General features: G+C 44.5%; 1 pseudogene across 1 annotated transcript; it reads left to right on the top strand.

The window, feature by feature from the left end:
* Positions 1–17,589: 17,589 nt before the first annotated feature.
* Positions 17,590–18,614, top strand: LOC113902547 (annotated as a pseudogene). The gene has a single exon (XR_003513858.1). The product of XR_003513858.1 is annotated as a prohibitin pseudogene (transcript).
* Positions 18,615–23,591: the final 4,977 nt, after the last annotated feature.

Genomic DNA, 23,591 nt, shown 5'->3' on the forward strand with positions numbered 1-23,591 from the left:
CTGGGAACTGTCTCCTCTCCCCAGACAGACCCAGGGGTGGGCGCTGACCGTGCTAGGTCTCGCCATGACCCTCTTCCTGCGCCTACCTTCCTTCCTTGTGATGCCCTCCCCCTCATCGCTCCGTAAACACCTTTTAAAATCACACGCATTCATGGAAAAGCTCCCCCGTCATAACCCTTCCATGGGAACATGTCTGCCCTGGCCTAAATACACACAAGGGCTCCTACATTATGAAATAACCCAGCCTGTTCATGTCTCCCTCTCTTCATCTGGGTCACAAACTCCTTGGAGTCTCTTATTTGCCTTTGAATTCTGGCATGTAGTTGGCCTTCCGTTATGTTTATTGAATTAAATATATATATAATTTTTTTTCTGATTTGATGTGATGTATATTTACAGGTTCTCATTTTCCTTAAGATAAAGTCCTGACAATTGCTATCGTTTGTTGCTCGTGCAGCCGGTAATTATACATCTTGGTTGGAGCAGTTTATCTCCATCCCTGCGTAACTGAGAATCGATTTGCTCAGCATCATAATTTGAGTCCCCTCTTCCCCGTCCTTGTATTGTCTGCAGTGACCTCTGCGCGTCCCCGAAGTGTGCTGTCCTCTCTTCCTTGGTCCTCCCCTCCTCCCCCGAGCCCTCTGACGCCGTGGACCGTTCGCTTTAATTACACTCCATCTTGTGATTTGTGCTGTACCGCTCTGCGGTCCCTCGTCTCCAGGGTCATCTGGGGTCGATGATATATTCTGGAACCCATCCAGCGTGTCTGGAGTGTGTGTCTATTTGTCAGAGTAACCTGTGCTCATCACCTCCGCCGTCAGGCTAATAGCGCGGTGCGAGTGGAGGGTGGTTATTTATGGGGTTTGCAGCCCCCACAGCCGCTGCTGCCGCCTCTGCTCATTGCTTCCTGGTACTGCTGTTTGGATGTTGGCTAATTCCTTCAAGCATAATGCCGAGAAAATAGCGCTCTTCTGGAAAAGTCCTCCGACAGAGATACCTCTGGGCAACTAAATCCTGCATGGTTTCTTGAGTCTGTTCCCCCTTCTCTGCCCCTTCCCGCCGCCCCAGGCTTTCTAATCTTCCAATCACCTTTGACTTTGAGTTTCTTGGTAGGACATATTTGAAACAAATCATTGTTTCCGTTGTTTCCGTGATCATCTTTATGTCACTGTCTTAATTTTAAATCACTGGTACCAGTGGATGAGAATTCAAATGAAATAAGTGCCAGGGGCAAACGTTATCACCCCTTATACGGTCCCTCCTTCCCCAAACCACCTTGGACCTTCCCATTAGTTTTCCGCTGTCATTTAAAGTAATGCTTACTTGCTGCTCTCAGTTGAACAGAAAGCCTCTATTCTTCTCTCAAAAACAAGTATTTTGATGTCACCTCTTTTGTTTTGCTTGCACAATTTAAACCACTGATTTCTTCAGTTGACTTTTTTTCCCTCCCATCTGAGCCCTTTCTATGTCCTTTTTCTCCATAATTATTTTACTTAATCTTGTATTATAAAACCTCATGGGGAGGATACATTAAGAGCTTGGGATTAAGACACACGTTATATATATATATATATATACACACACACACACACATAACATATACATAACGTAAATGACATATAACTCTGTATAAAATAGATGTTCAACAAGGACCTACTGTATAGAGCAGGAAACTCTACTCAATATTCTGTAATAACCTACCTGGGGAAAGAATCTGAAAAAGGATGGATATATGTATAACTAAATCACTCTTCTGTACACCTGAGACTAACACAACACTGTAAATCAATGATAGTCTAATGGAAAATAAAAATTAAATTAAAAAAGAACTCATTACTTAGCCCTCCACAAATTTGGGAGCTAGAGAGTCCCACGGACAGAGGAGCCTGGCGGGCTACAGTCCATGGGGTCGCAAAGAGTCGGACACGACTGAGCAACTGGCACTAACAAAGACACACCAAGCTCAGAATCTGCTCAAATCAGTCTGTTGAGACCAGACCACTGCCTTCTCTTGTGTGACGTCACGGGTCAGTCCCTAAGGGGAAGGGTGGGTGATGACCCACACAATTCTGAGTTCTCTAGCTTGTCTGAACTGTGTGTGTCTTTCTGGGTTCAGTTCTACTGTTGGCTTTTGCTCCCTCTGACTTTTCATACTGAGGCCCCTTCCAGCGTGCTTGGCTCCCTTTTAAGACTGCAGGCTTGGGAGCTGGGTGGGGTTCTCTGCTGCAATGTGAGGAAGTCCCCCCTTGATGGACACGTTCAGGCTCCTCCTTTCGGTGGGGTGGACTAGCTGGGCCCCCTGGAATGCGGGTACAGCCTGTTTCCTGGCTTCTCTGGAGCGTGAACGGGCAGGGAACCTGCCGTCAGTGGCAAGCTCCTCCCGCCACCTCCAAGGCGATGTCAGAACCCGCAGAGCCAGGCTCTGGATAGCCAGCGCCCACTTGTCCTTCCGTTTGCTGTTGTTTTCCTGATGCCAACCCCCTGGTAATCTACGCCTGGTGGATCTTCAGTCAAAATAAGTATTCGCGAGGTTCTCTGTTGTTCGTCACACCGTATTTGTTTCCGTTGCCCCTTCTCCCCGCCTCCCCCCCGTACCTGCTGGTTTTCTCCTGCGCCACGCCCTCTCTCAGTGTGAATGCATCAAAGCCCCATTTCCCGGGCCCTTCGGAGAAAAGCATTTTTCCAGCTGCTTTCCTTGTTTCTGCTTCATGTGCCCAGAGGCTTGGCTTTCTCTTCTCCAGGAACTCGTTCATCACACACATCTGATGATGGCGTCCTCTCTTCTTGGCTTTTAAAAATAACTGAAGTATAGTTGATTTATAAGGTTGTGTTAATTTTTGCTGCTCAGCAAAGTTATTCAGTTGGTGGCTCAGACGGTAAAGCGTCTGCCTACCATGCGGGAGACCTGGGTTCGATCCCTGGGTGGGGAAGATCCTGTGGCGAAGGAAATGGCAACCCACTCCAGTCTTCTTGCCTGGAAAATCCCATGGACAGAGGAGCCTGGTGGGCTACAGTCCATGGGGTTGCAAAGAGTCAGACACGACTGAGCGACTTCACTTCACTTCACACATTTAAAAAATTCTTTTCCATCATGGTTTATCACAAAATAATAAATATTGTTCCTTGTGCTATTCAGGAGGAGCTTGTTGTTCACCCAGTCTACATATAAGGGTCTGCATCTGCTAATCTCAAACTCATCCCTATTTTTTTCTTTATAGTTACAGATTTTTCTTCTTTTTATACTTCTGACAGACTTTAAGACAAATGGGAATTGATGTACGCACTTATTTCTGCCAGTCTGGGCTTGAAGCTCCCATAACTAGTTAAAAAATTCATGAATGAAGAATTATTTTTGAGGAATTATCAATTATTAAGCACCCGGCTTGAAACTTTCCTCTGTATCATCTCATTAACTTCTCATCATCACTCTAAGTAGGCCCGTTTACAAGTGAAGAGATGGAGGTTCAGAGAAGTCTATGAATTGCCCCAGGTTGCACAGCTCTCAAATGGGGCCACCACCGTGTAAACTCAGGAGTCTGAGTCTAAGCTGAGTGTGCTTTTATTTATGCTATAGCTGAAAACAAACAAGTCACCTTGGACCTTGGAGAAGGTTGGGAATGGTGAAGAAAAATGGGTATTTGTACTTAATCACTGTATGAGATGAGTCTATTTTTTTCTATGGATGGGGTCAGATGTCAACTCTGATCCCATCCCTTGGAATTCACATAAACAGGCAGAGTAACTTGATGGTCAGAAACAGGAGACTATTTTTGAGAACTAAGCACTTTTGAGGACAGAATTAGAGTCCAAAGTGGTCACAGAGGCATGACAAGGAAAACAAAACAAAACAGATCCAACCAGAATAAGTTTCATGGGGTTAGTAAACAAGAATACAGGACACCCAGTTAAATCTGAATTTCAGATAGACAGTGAATTCTCTTAATATATATCCCAATAAGAAACAATTTGTTGTTTGTCTGACATTTCAATCTAATTGGGCTTCCTGTGTTTTCTCTGGCAACACTACGTAGGCATAAATGCATTTTCATGAATTTCAGCCTTAAAACGTATACAGTTGTAGCACAGGGACTCTGATAGGGGTTCCTGTAGAAGGCTTATAGTTTAGGTCGACTGTAATATCAAAATGGGGCTCCCGTGGTGGCTCAGTGATAAAGAACCCACCTGCCAACACAGGAGATTTGGTTTCCATCCCTGGGTTGGGAAGATCCCCTGGAGGAGGAAATGGCAACCCATTCTAGACTTCTTGCCTGGAAAATCCCATGGACAGAGGAGCTTGGAGTGCTAGAGTTCGTGGGGTTGCAAAGAGTCAGACATGACTGAATGAGCACACACACGGCCCTAAGAAAATGGTTCTCAACATGTGGGCTCAGGAATACCTTCTCATCAAATGCAGCTTCCTGGGCCCCTAGAAACCTCAATGTCCAGAAAGATGGCTTGGAAATGTCCATTTTTAACAAGTTCCCCACGTAATGCTTGGACACACAGAAGTTTGAGAATTACTGATAAAGAAAAAGAAGACGTTTCATCAGGTGCTAGTCAGTCCACACCCAGAAGACTGTTCAGTTCCCAGACTGCGTGTTATAAATACAAACACAGATCCTGAGAAATGAGACTGGGGTGGGAGGGCTTTGCTCGGATGCTATAAGCAAAACATTAGAAGGAGCCAGCACTGTTGAACCCAGAGGATTTTCAAGAAACGTGAGAGATTTACTCAAATATGACGGGAGAATATGTGGACTTTTTTCCCAATGGGTGCCCAGAAGTTAGGATTAAGCTCAATGAATAGAATTTACAAGCACAGTTGGGCTTAATTAATATAAGGATGGATTGTTGCCCATTATTCTGCCTAGAAATATAACAGACCTCCTTTCAAGAGAAGTTCTTCTTCATCACTGGGGCGTTTAGAAAAGGAAGGATGAAGGCTTGCCTGTTTATGGGAAGACTGAAGACTTGCCTGAAGACTCCGTTGATGGGATTCCTCGGAGGCTGGCCGTAGGGTCAGTTCTGAGTGAGCATCCGAACACTCCCCAAGTCCCGCTTATACATCACAGGCTCAATATTGAGAACCAGCATGTTTGCACTGAGATGGATAAAAAAACATTAAAGGGCTGAAGTTTCCTAAAAAATAACCAGCCCTCTGAATTTTGACCAGAGTAGAAACTGTTGATAGTGATATAATGATTTTCAAAATCACACTGGACTCAGGGGAATGCAAATTTAAGGCTATTCATCGTGGAGAAGAGAGAAAGCAATGCCACGTCCATGGAGGATTTTCTTTCAAAGGCTGGGTTTGTTTGTGGGGCAGACCATGGGATCTCCTTTTCTGGAGTTAAAACTTCCTGCTGAGACTTGGTCAAGTCCAGCTTAGATGTGAAGTGGGCGGCGACGTGGAAGGAAATGTCCAAATTCGTATCACCCTTGGGGATCATACGATCGTTGTTCAGTTTTTCAAAACAGTCTTTCCTTTAAAATTAAAAGTGGGGATTTCCCTGGAGGTCCAGTGGTTAAGAATCCACCTTCCAGTGCAGGGAACGTAGGTTTGATCCCTGGTCGGGGAACCAAGATCCTACATGCCTTGGGGCCACAGCTAGAGCGCCCAGGCTGCAAATACTGGGCTCCCCACCCACAGTCTATGCCCTGCAACTAGAGAAGTCTCTGCCACCACATCAAAGAGCCTGAATGCCAACGTTAAAAAGTAAATGGAAAAAAAAATACAACTAAATGTGAATAACTGGGAAGGCAACACATATTTCTTTGAAAACGATGAAATCCTATATTCCTTTTTTTCTAATTGAGAATATTTGAAAGTTACTGAATGTATTTCACGCCATCCAGCAAACTCAAATTCCACGTTTGAAGTGAAATGTGATAAATTGTCTTGAGAGGAAAGGAAACACCTTTGAGTTAAACGCTTAAGTTCATGTCAATTTCAGCAGCAGATGCGGCTGCTTAGGAACTGAAGTTGCTTTTTTCTTTCTCCTCCTTTTCACAATGCAATGAATTTTAAAAAGGGATCCCACTCATTACTCAAATTGCCAAGGTCTTAACTCATTCAGGTGACTTGATTGATGGGAGTTCTGGGGGTACTGCAAGCCCTGTGTGACTTTGGTTCAGACCCTGAGTAGCAGGTTCATCCTTCTTATTGTTGTTATTTTAATAGTCAGCCTTTGTCTTTGTCCTGCATTTTGCTTTCCTAAGGAAAAGACCAAAGGGAGGGGGGGATCGGGAAAAGGCGAGCAATAAGAAAGGCTAGATGTATAATCAGGGGAGTAAGCAGCTCAGTTGGGGAGGGGGTGCTGGGGTCGGTTACAGGAGAAGAGGGGAAACCTCGGTGCCCAAGAACTGTTATGATTATTAATTCAGTTCTATGGATCTGAGGCTGGGGTTGGGGGGTGGTGGTGGTGATGGTGGTGGTGAGGAGAGGTCAAGGGAAGGGCGGGGCTCCTGTGAGAGGGGAACCCAGAAGGTCTGGCCTTGGCCCCAGGGAAGGAGGAGACAGGAGGGCCCACGCCTGGGCTGCAAAGGAAAGCACACGCTATTTTTAATTTCAATGACTCTATTAAAAGATGCAGTGGACCCAGAGGACCAAACGGAGATGCAGCTTGGTATGAGGACCTTGGCAGCTTCGCCCACCACTCAGAACGGGCTAGAAGCTGGGGCCGTGGATGGAGCTGGGAAACCTCAGATGAGGGCCAGGATGAAGGCAGGGAGAAGAGGCGGATGCTCGGAGCACAGCTGGGACCAGTCCTGCGGGGACCACATGGACCACGTGGACCCGGCCCGGCGCCCCCGGGGGTCGGGGAGATGGAGCCGCCAGGCTGCCAGCCAGGCCTCTGCCCAGGCTTGTGGACTTTCATCCAAGGTGCTCCGGGTTCTCTGCTGAACACAGTCCTGGGCATTTTTTGCTGCTCAGAGGGATGGAGCCTCAGTTAAACCAAATGCTGAGATGAGGAAGTCAAGGACTGTGTTGTGCCTCAGAGACAAAATGGAGTGAGGCGTATGAGGGGCGTTTCCGGGGATATCTCCAAGATTCAGAGGATTTTCCAGGAACCTTCACGTCTTCTGACTGCGTGTTAATATCTACTCGGATGCCAGAATGTTTGCTTCTTGGGCCAGAAGCTCCTCCATGTACAACTGTTATTTTTCTTTTCTTTTGGTCTGTAGAACTAACAGGAGATACCTTGCGGATAGACTGTTTCTGCTGTTATATACTGCCCTCTGCTGTCCACTTCGATTGTTTTCGACCAGCTTCTGAAGTCAGTGTTTAGGATAGCAAGCTTGGATTAATAAATCAATTTGACTTTTTTTTCCTCCCCTCCTCCTTCTGGGAAAACCTAAAAAAAAAAAAAGAAGAAAAAAACCCTAGATTGTTACATTTAAAATAATAAAGAAACTGAGGCATGTTATTTCTTAATCTTTCTACATCCTCCTAAAATCATAGTAAAAATGTTAAGGTAAAACCAGAGTTTGGCACTTTGATGTTATCTTTCTACTTTTACATGCTTAAGCGTATTCTTAGGAGACTAGAAATTCTTGAGTTAATTTATGCTTGTAAAGACTAAGTGGTGCAGCTTTCCAGATTGTTAAACCCTGTCAGAGATCCTTAGTATGTAAAGAAACCACCTCAGCCCCAAATCAAAAAGTAAAACAAAAAATGCAGCAAAATATATTTGAAAGCCAAACTAGACTTTGCGAGACATACTCGAGGCATGGCTTCTGAATAGGCGGGTATGTGAAATAGCTCGATAGCCACAGTCACCAGACATTTCATGCTTTGTAATAACTTGCAGTTCATAAACCATGGGTTCATGCTTAATTGTGAAGGGAACTCAGATGGAGTGAAAGTTGCAACGTCTGGGTTAGAATTAATTGTTTCAAAATCCTCAGCCTGTTGCTTTGTCTGCTGAACAAAGCTCTGTCTTTAATAGTAATTAGGAGAAAGAATTTGGTGTGTCAAACACTTTCTTGCAAAACCAAGGTTCAGTGGTGAATTCTAATTAAAGTCATTTTATTATTAAAAGAAAGCCAAACATACTTTTAAAAACATCTTTAAAAAAGAAAGTCACTGTGGCATGGCAAAGGATTGATCATTGTTTATGGAACTGAAGCCTGTTTTAGAGTTAGCTGTGTTCTGTTGTTTATAATTATTTGGGGGTTTGGAGGTCTCTCGTGTGGCTTTTTCCTGGGTTCTTTAAATTAAATAGCACTGTGTCTCTCACAGCTCCATTCCGTTCTGGTTGAATAAACTTCTTCAGGGTATTGGGGAGGGGGTCCCATCACTTCCTGGACGAACAGTTGGTTGCTGAGAGCAGGTTTATTTAAAGCAAGAAACTCGATTAAATAAGTCTTTGGTCACGCTGTCGAGGAGGTTGTTAACGCCTCGTGGACAACGGCTATCCATGCAGGGGGACGTTCATAAAAGCTTCTCTGGTTTTCTGACCATGTAGGTCTGAAGGAAGCCTTTTCTGTGTATCGAAAGACTTCATGTTCATTTTATTCTACACAGTCTTAATTTGAGTCTGAAAAGGGGAGCTCCAGGGCAGACATAAAGTTAACTTCTCTTTCAATGTCCTAACCTTTGGGTTTTAATTTATTCACTTGTCAATCTTCTGAATGCCTCATGAACTCCAGCCATTGATTTCCGTGGCCGATGCTATTTTTCCTGTTTATGATAATATATTGTCCCATTGTTGTGGCCGCTTGCACTCGGTTGAATTTCCCACACAGAGGACAGGAAACTGCTCCACGGCCTCAGACTTCCTTGGATTGATTTTCACAGAGGCGGGGAGGGCCCTGCCCACTTCTGGGTCCTTTGTGCAGAGCCTGCCTTGGCCCCGACCACCACCCTGGGGACACTTCCTTCCAGGCACCCAGCGCACAGACGGCCTCCTGGGCTCGGTCCCACGCAGCCCCTGGGAAAAGCTCCCTTATCAGCTCCGACTATTATGTCATTTCTTTTTACATACGATGTTTATTGTCTTTAGAGCCCGCTCTGTGGGAATGTTCTTTTCAAGGGCGACAATGGGGAACCGCAGGACAAACCTGGTGAAGTCACTCAGCCTGGGGCATCAGGCCTTCCAGCCCTTCATAATCAGAAAACAAAACCCTCAGCAGCAGTTCAAGGGTGTCTTTACACTCTCTGGCTACTGAATTATTTATTTAAAAAAAAGCTTTATTACCAGTGCCTTATCCACCTCCCTAAATACAGGTTATAAAAAACAATGAAATCCACCCTGAATATTCATTGGAAGGACTGAGGCTGAAGCTGAAGCTCCGGTACTTTGGCCGCTTGATGCAAAGAGCTGACTCCTTGGGAAAGACCCAGGTGCTGAGAAATATTGAAAGCAGAAGGAGAAGAGGGCGGCAGAGGATGAGATGGCGGGATGGCATGGCCGACTCGGTGGACGAGAATTTGAGCAAACTCCAGGAGATGGTGAGGGACAGAGAAGCCTGGCGTCCTGCAGTCCACGGGGTTGCAGAGTCAGATATGACTTAGGGACTGAGCAACAACAAACACTGAGAATCATTTAGGACGAACCAGGAAACCTAAAACGCTTTTTTTTTTTTAAAGATAAGTCAGAGTTTTTGTAACTATTTTGAGTTTCACTAAACACTTTCTTGGGCTTCTCTGGTGGCTCAATGGTAAGGAACTTGCCTGCCAATGCAGGAGACGCAGGTTCCATCCCTGGGTCAGGAAGATCCCCTGGAGAAGGAAATGGCACCCCGCTGCAGTATTCTTGCCTGGGAAATCCCAGGGACACAGGAGGCTGGCCGGCTACAGTCCATGGGGTCACAGAGTCAGGCATGACGTACTGACTAAAACACAGCATACTTTCCTAAGCTTCTCTTGGCAAAGTCAGCATCTATGAGTTCGGATTTAAGAAACACCTGCCCTACATACACTCAGCTGTTAGTCTGAAATACTTTTAAACTCAACAAGTTGTCTTAGACAACATAGATGGTGTTTTTTATTTTATTTTTTTTATACTTTGGTATTGTTTATTTCAACTTTTAATTTTATATTGAAGTGTAGCTGTGAGGACTTCCCTTGTGGCTCAGTTGGTAAAATATCTGCCTGCAATGTGGGAGACCTGGGTTCCATCCCTGGGTTGGGAGGATCCCCTGGAGAAGGGAAAGGGAACCCACTCCAGTATTCTGGCCTGGAGAATCCCATGGACTGTATAGTCCATGAGGTCACAAAGAGTCGGACATGGCTGAGAGACTTTCATTTTCACTTTCATAGCTGTGACAGTTTCAGGTGGACAGCAAAGGGACTCAGCCACACACACACACACACACTCACATATTTTTTTTAAGTAGGGTCACCACAATTGTTGATTTGCTTACTTATGTGCAAATCATAAGTATGTGTGTCAATTATCGTCAGACTCAAAACATCATAAATGTTTTTTATGTTTACTTATGTGCAAATCATAAATGTGTGTCATTTACCATCAGACTCAAAACGTTTTTTTTTCTTTTTGTAAATTTGCCTTTTACAGGACAAGTTTATTCCTAAAGATCACACACAAGGTAGTTGATAAGTTATTAAGAGTCAGGTGCCATCCTTGGAAAACGATTATTAACTTACACTCTGAAATCCCGCTCCCCCAAGGAGCTCGTTATCAATTAGAGAACCTCGGGCAGGAGGAGGCTGACAGGGGAAGCTGGTTCCACAACCACAGCTACAATCCCATGGAGGCATCTATGTGCAAGGGATAATTTGGAATTCGGGGGTTCTTTTCTCTAGTGTGGAAGGTTTCAGAAGTCTCAGAGAAAGATGCCCGCTTTATGGAGACTTTATCAAGGTAACTCGGTCAGAGCTGTCAGACAGATGCGTCTATGGGGAGGAACTCTCTGTTTCAGAGTTGTGACTACATAGCCACAGTGTGAAGCACTCCTTCACGAAAATTGATAGCCAGTTTCTAGATCTAAGGGGGGAATTGGGCTTCCCTGGTGGCTCACATGGTAAGGAAACTGCCTGCAAGGCGAGAGGCCTGGGTTTGACCCCTGGTTCAGGAAGATCCCCTGGAGAAGGGAATGGCAACCCACTCCAGTATTTTTGCCCAGAGAATTCCATGGAGAGAGGAGCCTGTGGGTCACAGTACAGGAGGTCTCAAAGAGTCAGACATGACTGAGCGACTGACGAAGAGGGAGTTAATGGTTTTGATCAGCTGCAAATTATACCTTGTTCGTTTTCATCAACAAATGGCATTATGAGCAGAGTTTGACTGGGTTTCGTAAAATCATTTCCAGAGTTTCGACTTGGCTGAAATCGGCCAAATCACTATCAGGCTCTCAAACAGGACACATTATAGACCGACGCATCTCTGTTCCATTCGTTTGGAAACTCAAAGTTACAGGTATCAGGTCCGCCTCTGAGCACTGTTTCTATCCCTGCAGCAAGTCACCTGGATGGGAGACAAGCTCTTCATTTTACCCTCCAAACCTTTGTTCATTTGTACTGTTCGCCTTTTTGGAGGGCGGAAGGGGGTCCTTCACAGTGAATACATGTTATTGTTTAATTATTCAGTCATGTCTGACTGTTTGTGACCCCATGGACTGTAGCCCCCCAGGCTCCTCTGTCCATGTGATTCTCCAGGCAAGAATACGGGAGTGGGTTGCCACTTCCTTCTCCAAGGGATCTTCCCAACCCAGGGATCAAACCTGTGTCTCCTGCATTGGCAGGTGGATTCTTTACCACTGAGCCACCAGGGAAGCCCATAGTGAATACCTATGAGGCATCAAAATGATATGATCAGATCATTTAATTTGACATGTGAAAATATTGGGAAATGTCCCAGATAGGTTCTTCTTCAGGTGATGTATTGGTAAATATTGGGTCGGTCAGAAGGTTCATATAGGTTTGTCCATAAGATAGTACAGAAAAACCCAAACGACATTTTGGTTAACCCAATAGTATATAAACCAGGAGAATTTTTGTCCCCCTAGTGAAGCGATCAATATTATAGTTTACAGATTTGATCAGATTAATAGTAGAACCATGTGAAGGCAAGCTACTATTTTAATTATGTTTTTCAGCCTTCATTTCCTAATGGATACTCCTTCTGTCATATTTCTCATTTACTGTCTTCTTCTTAGACTGTAAGAAGGTTTTGATATTTTATAAGTCTTAGCCAGCATCAGAAGATTATGTGTATTGGATCCAAGGATTTCTGTTCACAAATTTCCTTACCTAGTGATTGAAAGAAATGGCAACCCACTCCAGTGTTCTTGCCTGGAGAATCCCAGGGATGGGGGAGCCTGGTGGGCTGCTGTCTATGGGGTTGCACAGAGTCGGACATGACTGATGCGACTTAGCAGCAGTGATTGAAAAAGTCCAGATACAAGAGTACACCAAAGCTGTGCAGGCTCCCCTGATTGTTCTCCTGGGGGAGTGAATAGCACAGTGATCTCAGGTGGTATCCTGGCATTCTGACTTTAGAGTCAAAGGCTGATCCAATGAAGAGGGGAGAGTTCAAATTTGTGAGGAAGGAAGGCCGTTGGGGAGCTGGGGCAAAGGATTCTAGTGTAGTGCACTGTTTATTCTGGGGACATGATCTAGGAACTCTATAAAATGTCTGGCTTGAGTGACTGGCTTCTTATAGTACTAAATATTTGGGGAAATATCAAGAGCACCAATCTTGGTTGGGAAGATGAGTAGCTCCAAGCTTGGTTGAGAATGTGTTGAGGATGTGATGAGTCTGTGGTACATCCAGACATCCATGTCCAAAGGGCAATGGCTCTGAGCAGGGAGAAGAGATGGGGGCCAGGTGGGGCTGTGACTCTCCCACCCCAATGTCATCAAGCCTTGAGGGCTCACAATCACCCAGGGAGACGAAGGAAAGGAGGCTAGCTGGCCACGGAAAGAAACCCAGGAAACACCAGTTGAAGGGTATGAAGAGGAGGCCCTCAAAGTGAGACGGGGAAAATGGTGCCAAAGAAGAATCATATGAGGAGGACAGTGTTATAGAAATTGTGCCAGTGAATCCTTGTACAACCCTTTCTCAGGGAGCCATTGGCATGGAACAATCTGGAACAATCTTTATCTGGAAACTTCATCAGGAGTTGATAAACTCTGGCAAGGGGAGCATGACTGATCCATTATATTCTCCAGAGATAATTTATGTAAATTGTACAGTAAGAAGGAACTATAAACAGAAGAATCCTCTTCATTCTATACCTACTGGTCTGGCCTTGAGAATTTTTTGCATGCTTGTTTCTTTATACTTTTGAAAGTATAAATAGTATAAATACTTTTACATATAGTATTTATAAATATGTATAGTTATAGTATATACAATATATATATATTATATTTTCAACAAAATATAGTAGAACCATCCACCCCCTTTTAAGGTCTCATAGGACACAGAAGAGATTGCAACAACATCACATCATTGTAAAGCATCTCAAAAATGAAAAGAGGAGGCAGGTTACTCCACAAGGGCAGAACATCTTTTAGACTATGTTTCTGGAGATTGACTTTGGATGAATTTCTTTTCTTAGGTAGCTTTTACTCTGCTTAAATTATGAAATAAGTCAAGGAAATGGAAATCACCAGCAAAGGGCAGGGAAGATGGTAGGTCCTGACATTTCCAGGAAATAAATGAAATCTGTTAAAAATCAAACAAGAACTCTTCAGATTAAGGTCTCTCTTTGCAGCCATAGAATCCACCCATCACTGCCATAATTAAAAGACAAATGCTAATTAATACATTTTGCACTTTGGAAGGGACAAAGTAGTCCCCCTTGATATTTCGCCAAGGAACGTTCTCTAATACTGGGTTATTACAGAGATCTGGGAGGATAAAGGCTGAACAGAGCCTAGGAGCTCTGATGATAAAGACGTCTTTGCTCCCCTTTGCCGGAGTCATTTCTGTGGGAGTCCTGGAGGCAGAGAGCAGATGGCAGTCGGAAGAAAAATGCATGGGAGGTGAGGAAGGGAAGGAAGAGCGGGAGGATGTCAGTTTCATTGCATTCAAGCAGCTTGGCTGAGAAGAGAAAGAAAGCTCAGAGGGTGGGAGCTCGAAAGCAGCACAGGGCTGGAGAGATTTCTGTTTATTTATTTCAGTTTGGGAAATAAATGAGGATGCTTGGAAGTTGAGAAGAGAGAGAGAAAACAGGAGAGTGCACAAATGAAAATAGAGAGGAGCCTTCTCTCTTCTCGGTCCTCACTGAGTGATCTTCATAACCACAGTCATCAGTTCTCGATGCCTGTCCTCTTTCCTGCCTGGACCCCTCACCCGAGTTCCCAGCGGCATGGCCACCAGGATGTGCGCGCCTGAAGCTGTGGTTCCTAGGGTTCAGTTCAGTTCAGTTCAGTTGCTCAGTCGTGTCTGACTCTTTGTGACCCCATGAATCGCAGCATGCCAGGCCTCCCTGTCCATCACCAACTCCTGGAGTTCACTCAGACTCACGTCCATCGAGTCGGTGATGCCATCCAGCCATCTCATCCTCTGTCGTCCCCTTCTCCTCCTGCCCCCAATCCCTCCCAGCATCAGAGTCTTTTCCAATGAGTCAACTCTTCGCATGAGGTGGCCAAAGTACTGGAGTTTCAGCTTTAGCATCAGTCCTTCCAAAGAAAACCCAGGGCTGATCTCCTCCTAGTCTTGGTTGACTGTAAAATGAAGATAATGGGGCTTGATGAGTTTCGGGGACTTCCTTAGGCCCACACCCTCTGGGCCCCTGCATTGCAGCTGCCCTCTAATTTCCCGCCCCCCCTGATCCAGTCTACATGTGCCGCCAGGACAATTTTTCTAAGCACCTATAGTTCCTTTGGTTTAAAATTCTTCAACAATTCTCCATCAGCTACGTTTGGATAAACTCCAGACTCCTTGGCTTGGAAAAGAAGACAGTCTCTAAAAGTCTCTTTATGAGTCTGCTCTTACTCTTTCTCCATATAGATCTGATTTCCGGCCAGGCCAACTTGTACCTCATTGAATGCATTGTGTGAGCCCTGGAGAGTATCATCTTGTCTTTTTGAGATTCAGTCTAAATGTGGACTCTTCTAGTTGTGTGTGTGTGTGTGTGTGTGTGTGTGTGTGTGTTAGTTTCTCAGTCGTGTGTGACTCTTTGCAACCCCATGGACTGTAGCCTGCCAGGATCCTCTGTCCATGGAATTCTCCAGGCAGGAATACTGGAGTGGGTTGCCATTCCCTTCTCCAGGGTATCTTCCTGACCCAGGGATTGAACTCAAGTCTCTGGACCTGCAGGCTGATTCTTTACCGTCTGAGCCACCAGGGAAATCCCGAACTCTTCTATTAGAATTTCCTAAATGTTCTCAAGCAGTTAGCCCAGTCTGTTCTTGCCTGGTCCGTGTTCTACTTTTCTTCCTTGTTTTCTCTTGTTTTTCTTTCGGCACATGTAGGTCTCCCCCATCCCCCAAACTCCATGGTATGCTTTGCATCTTTAGCACGGCCAGATGTCATATTTGCCTCCTCCAGAGTATTATAAAACCTTCCCAAGACCAAACTATTCACCATTGCACTTTAGCACTTTATAGAAATGTCATCTTCTCAAGTTTGATAAAATGCAAATAATATCCTTCCATGGTTAATGTATCTGTGTTCCAGATACACAGTATGATAAAGACAAGTCAGTTATCAGATTAACCTAAGGAATCACCTTGATTTTGCAGGACCTCTGTAACAGTGCCTAAGGCAGAATTTTAGACCCTTTGATGGAACCAAAAAGAAAAAAGTAGTGAATTCTAAAGAGCAACAGTATAGCTGATAAGAGAAAAACAACATGGAATCAGAGAGTTCCAAGACTGAATCTTCATTTAACTTCTATAAAGTAAAAGTATCTCATCTTGAAAATGGCACCGCGTCTGGAATGTGCAGACCACTTAATAATTAAGGTTGTAGCTAGACATTTCTAACTCTCACTGTCTGTCTGGAAGGGGCTGAGGTAACCAGCTCCTCAGACTAATTCATACTAATGTGAACTATAGTCGAGTCTGCTGCTGCTGCCCTTTAGTCACGAAGTCGTGTCCGACTCTGTGACCCCTTGGACTGTAGCCCGCCAGGCTCGTCTACCCATGGGATTTTCCAGGCAGGAATACTGGAGTGGGTCGCCGTTTCCTCCTCCAGGAAATCTTCCCAACCCAGGGCTTGAACGAGTGTCTCCTGTGTCTCCTGCTTTGGCAGGCAGATTCTTTACCACTAGCGCCACCTGGGAAGCCCCTGTATTCATGTCACTAACCTGTTGACATTTCACAAGCTGGTCTGACACTGATCATTTCCATCTAAATATTCAGATACTGCGCCTCATAGCCCTTGCCTCAAAATATTAAATTTCACCTTCACTCACTGGTGTACACACGAGACATGTTGAGCATGGGGGTAAAACACAGCCAGCTGGGTGAGCCCTTTGGAGTGGGGCGTGTGTCAGACACTGTCAAGGTGTTGGCAGCTCTGGGGCTGTTTTTCACACTAGATTTCGTGATGTGACAAGCAGTCAACATGGTGTTTAGACATCTTTATTGAATTTGCTACAATGTTGCTTCTGTTTTTATGATTTGGATTTTTGACCTGGAAACTCATGGGATCTTAGGTCCCTGACCCAGAATTGAACCCTCACCCCTTACCCTGGAAAATGAAGTCTTAACCACTGGACCTCCAGGGAAGTCTCAGCATCGTACTTTAAATTCATGCATAGAAATCTGCTGTCACCCAGAGAATATCCCGGACCTTTTCCTTTCTTGGGGTTTTCACGCTCCTGCTTTTCTCACAGGTGATTTTACTGTGGAGAAGATGCTTCACTCTGCCACCCAAGGTCTCGAGGAAACTTGCTGTACTCTCAGACATTCCAGTCCCAGAAAAGGGTCTGGCACTGTGTTTCCCCTTCTTCCCCTTTCCTCTTCTTCTTTGTCCTTCCACATCAGCGGCAAGAAAAAGGTTTTCTCCAAACATTTTTTGCATCAGATTTTTACATGCCTAACATGGTCCTTCCAAGATCTGCTGCAATTCTCTCTTCCTTACAAACCTCAGATTTTCTGAAGAACTTAGGGAAAGTCCCTATAGGATTGAATGAGAAGGTTTGGGATATAGCCAACATATGTTCTTGGAACACACAGAATCAATCTCCAAGGAGGGGTTCTATCCATTTCCAGTATCTTCCAGCTCATCGTCTCTGTGGGGGCAGTCCAAATGTCCATCTGCCTACCCTTCTCTTGTCTCCTGTGGAGTTTTATGACAGCTTCATCCTATTCTCAGTTCACGAGTCTAGAATTCTCAACTCCCATAAGTTCTAGGATATGTCACTTTTAAAGCGTGTTCCCAGTGCCTCTCAGGAAGTCAATGGAAATAGGACTCTGGCAACTTTTTCATGCTTAATTTATCCCAGGTGGCTTTGCCATCCCAACATCTTTGCCTGCAACTGACCATACATTTATGTCATGGAGGATGGTGTGATAAGTTCATGTCATTATGTTATCCCAGATTCTGTCTGGGGTTGAATTGTAGAAATATAGATTGAATCAGTTTCCCCTTACCATTATTTTCAATTGTTAGTTGTTTACCAAACTGATGAAAAATTCTGTAGCAAAAGTACATGAATTGCGGGGGAATTCATGTGGAGGTCAGAGTGGAAGCAGGTGTGAGTGGGTCCAGCCAAAGGAGACATGGCTGCCAAAGTGTTTGAGTCCATGAGCAAGTTTGGTCTTGCCTTAGCAGTTGCAGGAGGCGTGGTGAACTCTGCCTTGTAAAATGTGGATGCTGGGCACAGAGCTGTCATCTTTGACCGGTTCCGGGGAGTGCCGACATTGTTGTAGGAGAAGGGACTCACTTCCTCATCCCTTGGGTACAGAAACCAATTATCTTTGCCTGCCGCTCTCGACCACGTAATGTGCCAGTAATCACTGGTAGCAAAGACTTAAACAGAATGTCAACATCACGCTGCGCATCCTCTTCCGGCGGGTTGCTAGTCAGCTTCCTCGCATCTTCACCAGCATCGGAGGGGACTACGACGAGCGCGTGCTGCCGTCCATCACTACAGAGATCCTCAAGTCCGTGGTGGCTCGCTTTGATGCTGGAGAACTGATCACCCAGAGAGAGCTGGTCTCCAGACAGGTGAGCGATGACCTCACAGAGCGAGCAGCGACCTTTGGGCTCATCCTGGATGACGTATCCTTGACGCATCTGACCTTTGGGAAGGAGTTCACAGAAGCGGTGGAAGCCAAACAGGTGGCTCAGCAGGAAGCAGAGAGGGCCAGATTTGTGGTGGAAAAGGCTGAGCAGCAGAAGAAGGCAGCCATCATCTCCGCAGAGGGCGACTCCAAGGCGGCAGAGTTAATTGCCAACTCGCTCGCCACTGCAGGCGACAGCCTGATCGAGCTGCGCAAGCTGGAGGCAGCGGAAGACATCGCGCACCAGCTGTCGCGCTCACGGAACATCACCTACCTGCCCGCCGGGCAGTCGGTGCTCCTCCAGCTGCCCCAGTGAGGCCCACACCTCCTGGGCTAGCTGGACCACAGCCCCGAAGTTGCTCAGCACCACCTTCCTTCTCCTGCCCCAGAAATCACTGTGAAACTTCATGATTGGCTTAAAGTGAAGGAAATAAAAGTAAAATCACTTCAGATCTCTTATTTACTCAATCAGGAAAAAAAAAAAAAAAAAGGACATGAATTGCAGACTTTGCCTTGCATTTGAGGGGCTCCAGAGACCCTGAAGCCTCCAGTCCAGGCCCTTCTGCTTTACAGATGGTATTTTTTGTGAACAGTTTGAATCCTACTGTTGGAAAACGGAAACAATTTTTTTCTTCTGTCTCTCTCTGGATTCATTCAGAACTGTTCACAATGCTCTTTGCCTTTGTGCCCAAAGGTAACAGGCTTGAGAAAATGAAGGGGTTTCAATGATGATGGCTACTCCAAATTCATAATTCACCTGGTTACCGGTTCAGAATTGGCCACTGCATTAGGAAAGGAATCATGAAGGGACAACATATTAGAAAATGGGCTTCTTAAACACAAGAAGGCAGACCCTGTATGGGTTCCAACTATAAGTACAACTGTGAAAAACATCACGGAAGAAAAATGAAGTAGAAAAAGGTCAGTGGGGGTAGTAGGGACTAATTTCCAGCAAAATAAGTTCAGTAAAATTTAGAGTTGTTGTTCAGTCGCTAACCTGTGTCTGACTCTGCAACCACAGGAACTGCAGCACGCCAGGCGCCTCTGTCCTCCACTCTCTCCCGGAGTTTGCTCACATTCATGTCTGTTGAGACAGTGATGCTATCTAACTATCTCATCCTCTGTGACCACAAGTGTAAATAAAATTTACATTTATGATGGGGCTGTTTGTCTCATGAGACAGTACCTCACCCCAGGATTCATTTAAAAGAGTACTGACTACTGGGCTTCAGTCTAGGAGTTTCATTTCTTCCCCAGAGGGTTAGACTCTTGACTTAGAAAAAACATAAGATCCCTATGCCCTGTCCATAAAAGCTTCTGTTGTTTGTTTGACGAGTAAGAGCTATAGCAGCATGCTGATCTGTCTCATGCTACCCACCCAGGGAAGGTTGCAAAGGGAAGTTCTATCAAGTTGCTGTTCTTCAATCCCTCACAAGATCATTTCTTTTCCGTTGTACACAGCCGTGTGCTTTACTGTTTAACCAGCCGAGGCTAAGCAATCAGGCTCCTCCTTTTCTGATGTCCTGGAAGAGCTGGCTGCACGCATCCCAGCTGCCCTGTGCTGGAGGAAATGCAGTTCCAGCTGACTGCAGACGTTTTTACAGTTGGTCCCTCCCTCAGTTTGGAATTCTCCAAACAAATAAAGCTTGGCCATGCCTCTTTTTTTTTCCTTTTAATTTATCCTTGGACTAGAAATCACGTTAGTTGGTTTTGTTTAATGCACTCTACTGATTAATCCATTTATTTAACTGGATTTGAGCACTTTAAAACCACATCACAGATACAATACCTATTTCTAAAGATTTCTTTTCTAAAACTTTCTTTCCAAGTCTTTAAATTTGCTTTTAAATCTCTTCACTATCTAAGTGATTAGTTTCTTTGAAGGAGACTCTCCTTTTTACCATAATTTCCTTTTCTTCCTGGAAGTGATTGAAGGAATGAAGAGTCCTTGAGATGCCGCGAGGATATTAGCTACAGACGATGAGAAAATGGGAGCTGAGCTATGCATTTAGAGAAGGATTTGTGATACGTGGAGATATGCCAGAGAGAGACCATCGCAGAAGTCAGATGATTGCAATGCTAAGTTACATGTTCACCTTTGCTATCGGTTTAAGAAAGCCTTCCCTCTCATGAAGGGAAATTGCTACCAACAGCTACTTATTAGCTGAGTAGTGTTTTCTCTCTTGGTTAAGGTCAACTGCTGCCAAGTCACTTCAGTCGTGTCTGACTCTGTGCGACCCCATAGACGGCAGTCCACCAGGCTCCGCCGTCCCTGGGATTCTCCAGGCAAGAACACTGGAGTGGGTTGCCATTTCCTTCTCCAATGCATGAAAGTGAAAAGTGAAAGTGAAGTCGCGCAGTCGTGTCTGACTCTTTGCGACCCCATAGACTGCAGCCTACCAGGCTCCTCTGTCCATGGGATTTTCCAGGAAAGACTGAGCCAAATATTCACTCAGAAGCATGAGTAAGGTGGGGAGGGGAGAGAGAGGAGGAGAGAGAGAAAGAAGAGAGCACACCTTATGTTGATCTGATCATTAACATCAAGGATCTATTGAAATTGGCAAAAATTATTTCTTCATCACTTTATGTCACTTTTTGCCTGTAGGACTGAGGGCTACTTTTGATGCAATAGAGAGAACTTTTTCCTTCAGTTGAACAGTTCCGAAATAAATGAACGTCAGGTAACTATCAATCCCAGACTGTCTGTGAAGGCAGCCACAGAATCAGCGTGAAGGAAACTAGGCTAGCTTTGGCTGGACAAACCAAGTGACGGAGAAACACTCACAGGTTCTTCCAAGTGTGGCCCTGTGCTCAACCAGCAAAGCCCTGTATGCAGATCACCGTTCAAGCAGTGGGGCAAGGCCGCTCATTTGTAAAATTCACTTTTATTGGAGTGTAGCTGCTTCACGATGTTGTGTTAGTGTCTGCTGTAGAGCAAAGTGAATCAGCTATATGTACACGTATCTCTGGTTTTTTTTTTTTATTTTGCATTTTCTTCCCATTTAGGTCACCACAGAGCGTTGAGTCGAGTTTATTGTGCTATGGTGGGTATGTCAATTCCAGTTTCCCGGTTCATCCCTCCTTCCTCCCCTGTATCCACACATCTGTTCTCCAAGTCTGTGTCTCTATTTCTGCTTTGTAAACAAGTTCATCTGTATCATTTTTATAGATCCCACATATAAGCCGTATTATATATTTGTTTTTTTCTTTCTGACTTGCTTCACTTTCGGCTCCATCCATGTCTCTGCAGATTGTGCAGTTTCATTCCTTTTTATGGCTGAGTAAAATTCCATTGTATATATGCACCACGTCTTCTTTATCCATTCCTCTCTTGATGGACATTTATGTTTTTTCTGTGTCTTGGCTATTGTAAATAGTGCTGCAATGAATATTGGGGTGCATGTATCTTTTTGCATGTGTGTGCACTCAGTCGTGTCCAACTCTTTGCAACCCCATGAAATGTAGCCCCTCAGGCTCCTCTGTCCATGGGATTTTCCAGGCAAGAATACTGGGTTGCCATTTCCTTTTTGAATTATGGTTTTCTCCAGATATGTGCCCAGGAGTGGGATTTCTGGGTCATACAGTAATTCTATTTTGAGCAGTTTTTAAAGAAACCTCCACATTGGCTCCACAGTGGCTGGGCCGATCCACATTCCCCTCAACAGTGTAAAGGGCTCCCTTCTCTCCACACCCTCTCCAGCATGTATTGTTTGTAGACTTTTTAATGATGGCCATTCTGACCGGTGTGAGGTGGTCCCTCACTGTAGCTTTGATTTGCATTTCTCTAATAATTAGTGACGTTGAGCATCTTCTCATGTCTTTGTTGAATCGCCACTCATTTTTAAATGCCTTTACTTATGGATCATTTCATGCTGGTTCCACAATTATTATGGGGTTAGATGTCATGAGTTTTGATGATTTTATTTGATGTTCTTGAATTTATCAAAAATGTTCTGAATCTCTATAATTTGCATATAGTTTAGAGTAAAACTGAAATATGAGAAGGTATCAAAGATAGGAAAACCAAGGCAGTCTATAGTCTCTTAATTTTTTAAATAAAATTCCAGGATTTTCATGGAAATTTCTTGGCATTTTTCCCCAGTAGGTAGATTCAGTCATTCACCTTCTTATCCTTAGCGCAGCTTTCCAGAAAAACAAAGGGAGACTAAAAACAATTCAGCTATCAACTCACATTTTATGTATTTTTAAAAGAGCTCTATTTTGTTTTAATCTTTCAGAAACTTTTCTTCATAGTCAAGAAATCTTGAAACTGATTATATTGAACAAGAAAGATCACTTTCCTCTGAAGTCTCAAGTAAAAATTGGCAGAATGCCCTTTCTCATCAGTTAGAAGAGATGCTATTTAAGTAATTGTGTCTCATTCTTCATCTGTCTAGGAGTTATCTGTGTTCTCACAGGCTCTTTTTCCTCAGGCCTTTGTGAAAACCTCTTACACAGTTTTAATTTCACCTTCACCTTTCCTGCTAATTGGTCATTACATGCTCTTGAATCAAGGAAAGGTGAAATCTGCTCTTGAGTTAAAAAAATAAATAAAGCAAGTTAAGGGCATCGGACTATTGATCTTTCCGAAGGCTGTCTGTGGTCCTAATCACATCGATCAGCATGTAGGGGCTACCGGAAGTAAAGGAGGGCGGAAGGGCCCTCCTTTAATTTCTTATCTTAAATAGCATCCTGTTGCCAAGAGACTCTTTCACCTCCGACACGTGCTGCCTTAAGATAGCCCATCCTAATCAAGTGTCAGTCTGGGTACAAGAAACTTGCCCGGTTTTCTTCTGAAAATGTTCCAGACTCTCCCCTTGGCTCTGTGAACACGTGGGCATTGGGGTCATCTTTAAGTCATCACCTTGGTTCCAGGAAGTCCCCGCTGTGTAGGAATCACACAGTGAAAGCCTGAACTCTCCTCCCTTTGGTCAGAACTCAAGTTCTTCTGGGTCAGTCAACCTGCTGTGCGGAGAGGAGAGCGGTGTAAAGTGAGTCACGTGGGTCTCCCTCACTGCCTTGAAGGGGAGAGAGGAAAGCTTTCCATGTGACAGACTTCTGATGGGAGGCATTTCTCGAAGCGGAGAGTAAGTAAGAGGGATGGAGTGGAAACTTGGGCATAAAAATAAAGGAATGTATGGTCAACTTTTTATCTTCTAAGAAGCTCTAAATATAGCTTAAAAAATGCTTAAAAGCCACATGGGCCATGCCAGTACATGACCGTAGATTGGAGCAAGGCCTGGAGGGAAGTCATAGCTGAACCCTTTCCATGGCAACTTTCGTGATCTGTTTATAGTAGGAATATTTTATTTTATTTTTTTCATATACATAGCATATTAACATAAAGTATGTGTGTTCTGAAAAGCTATGGCAAAAGTATTTCTCTACATGCTGTGAAAAGTTAGCCCAGCAACAGTCAATTTCTACTATCTACTATCAG

The sequence above is a fragment of the Bos indicus x Bos taurus genome, chromosome 12, assembly GCF_003369695.1.
Source record: "Bos indicus x Bos taurus breed Angus x Brahman F1 hybrid chromosome 12, Bos_hybrid_MaternalHap_v2.0, whole genome shotgun sequence".
Taxonomy (NCBI): domain Eukaryota; kingdom Metazoa; phylum Chordata; class Mammalia; order Artiodactyla; family Bovidae; genus Bos; species Bos indicus x Bos taurus.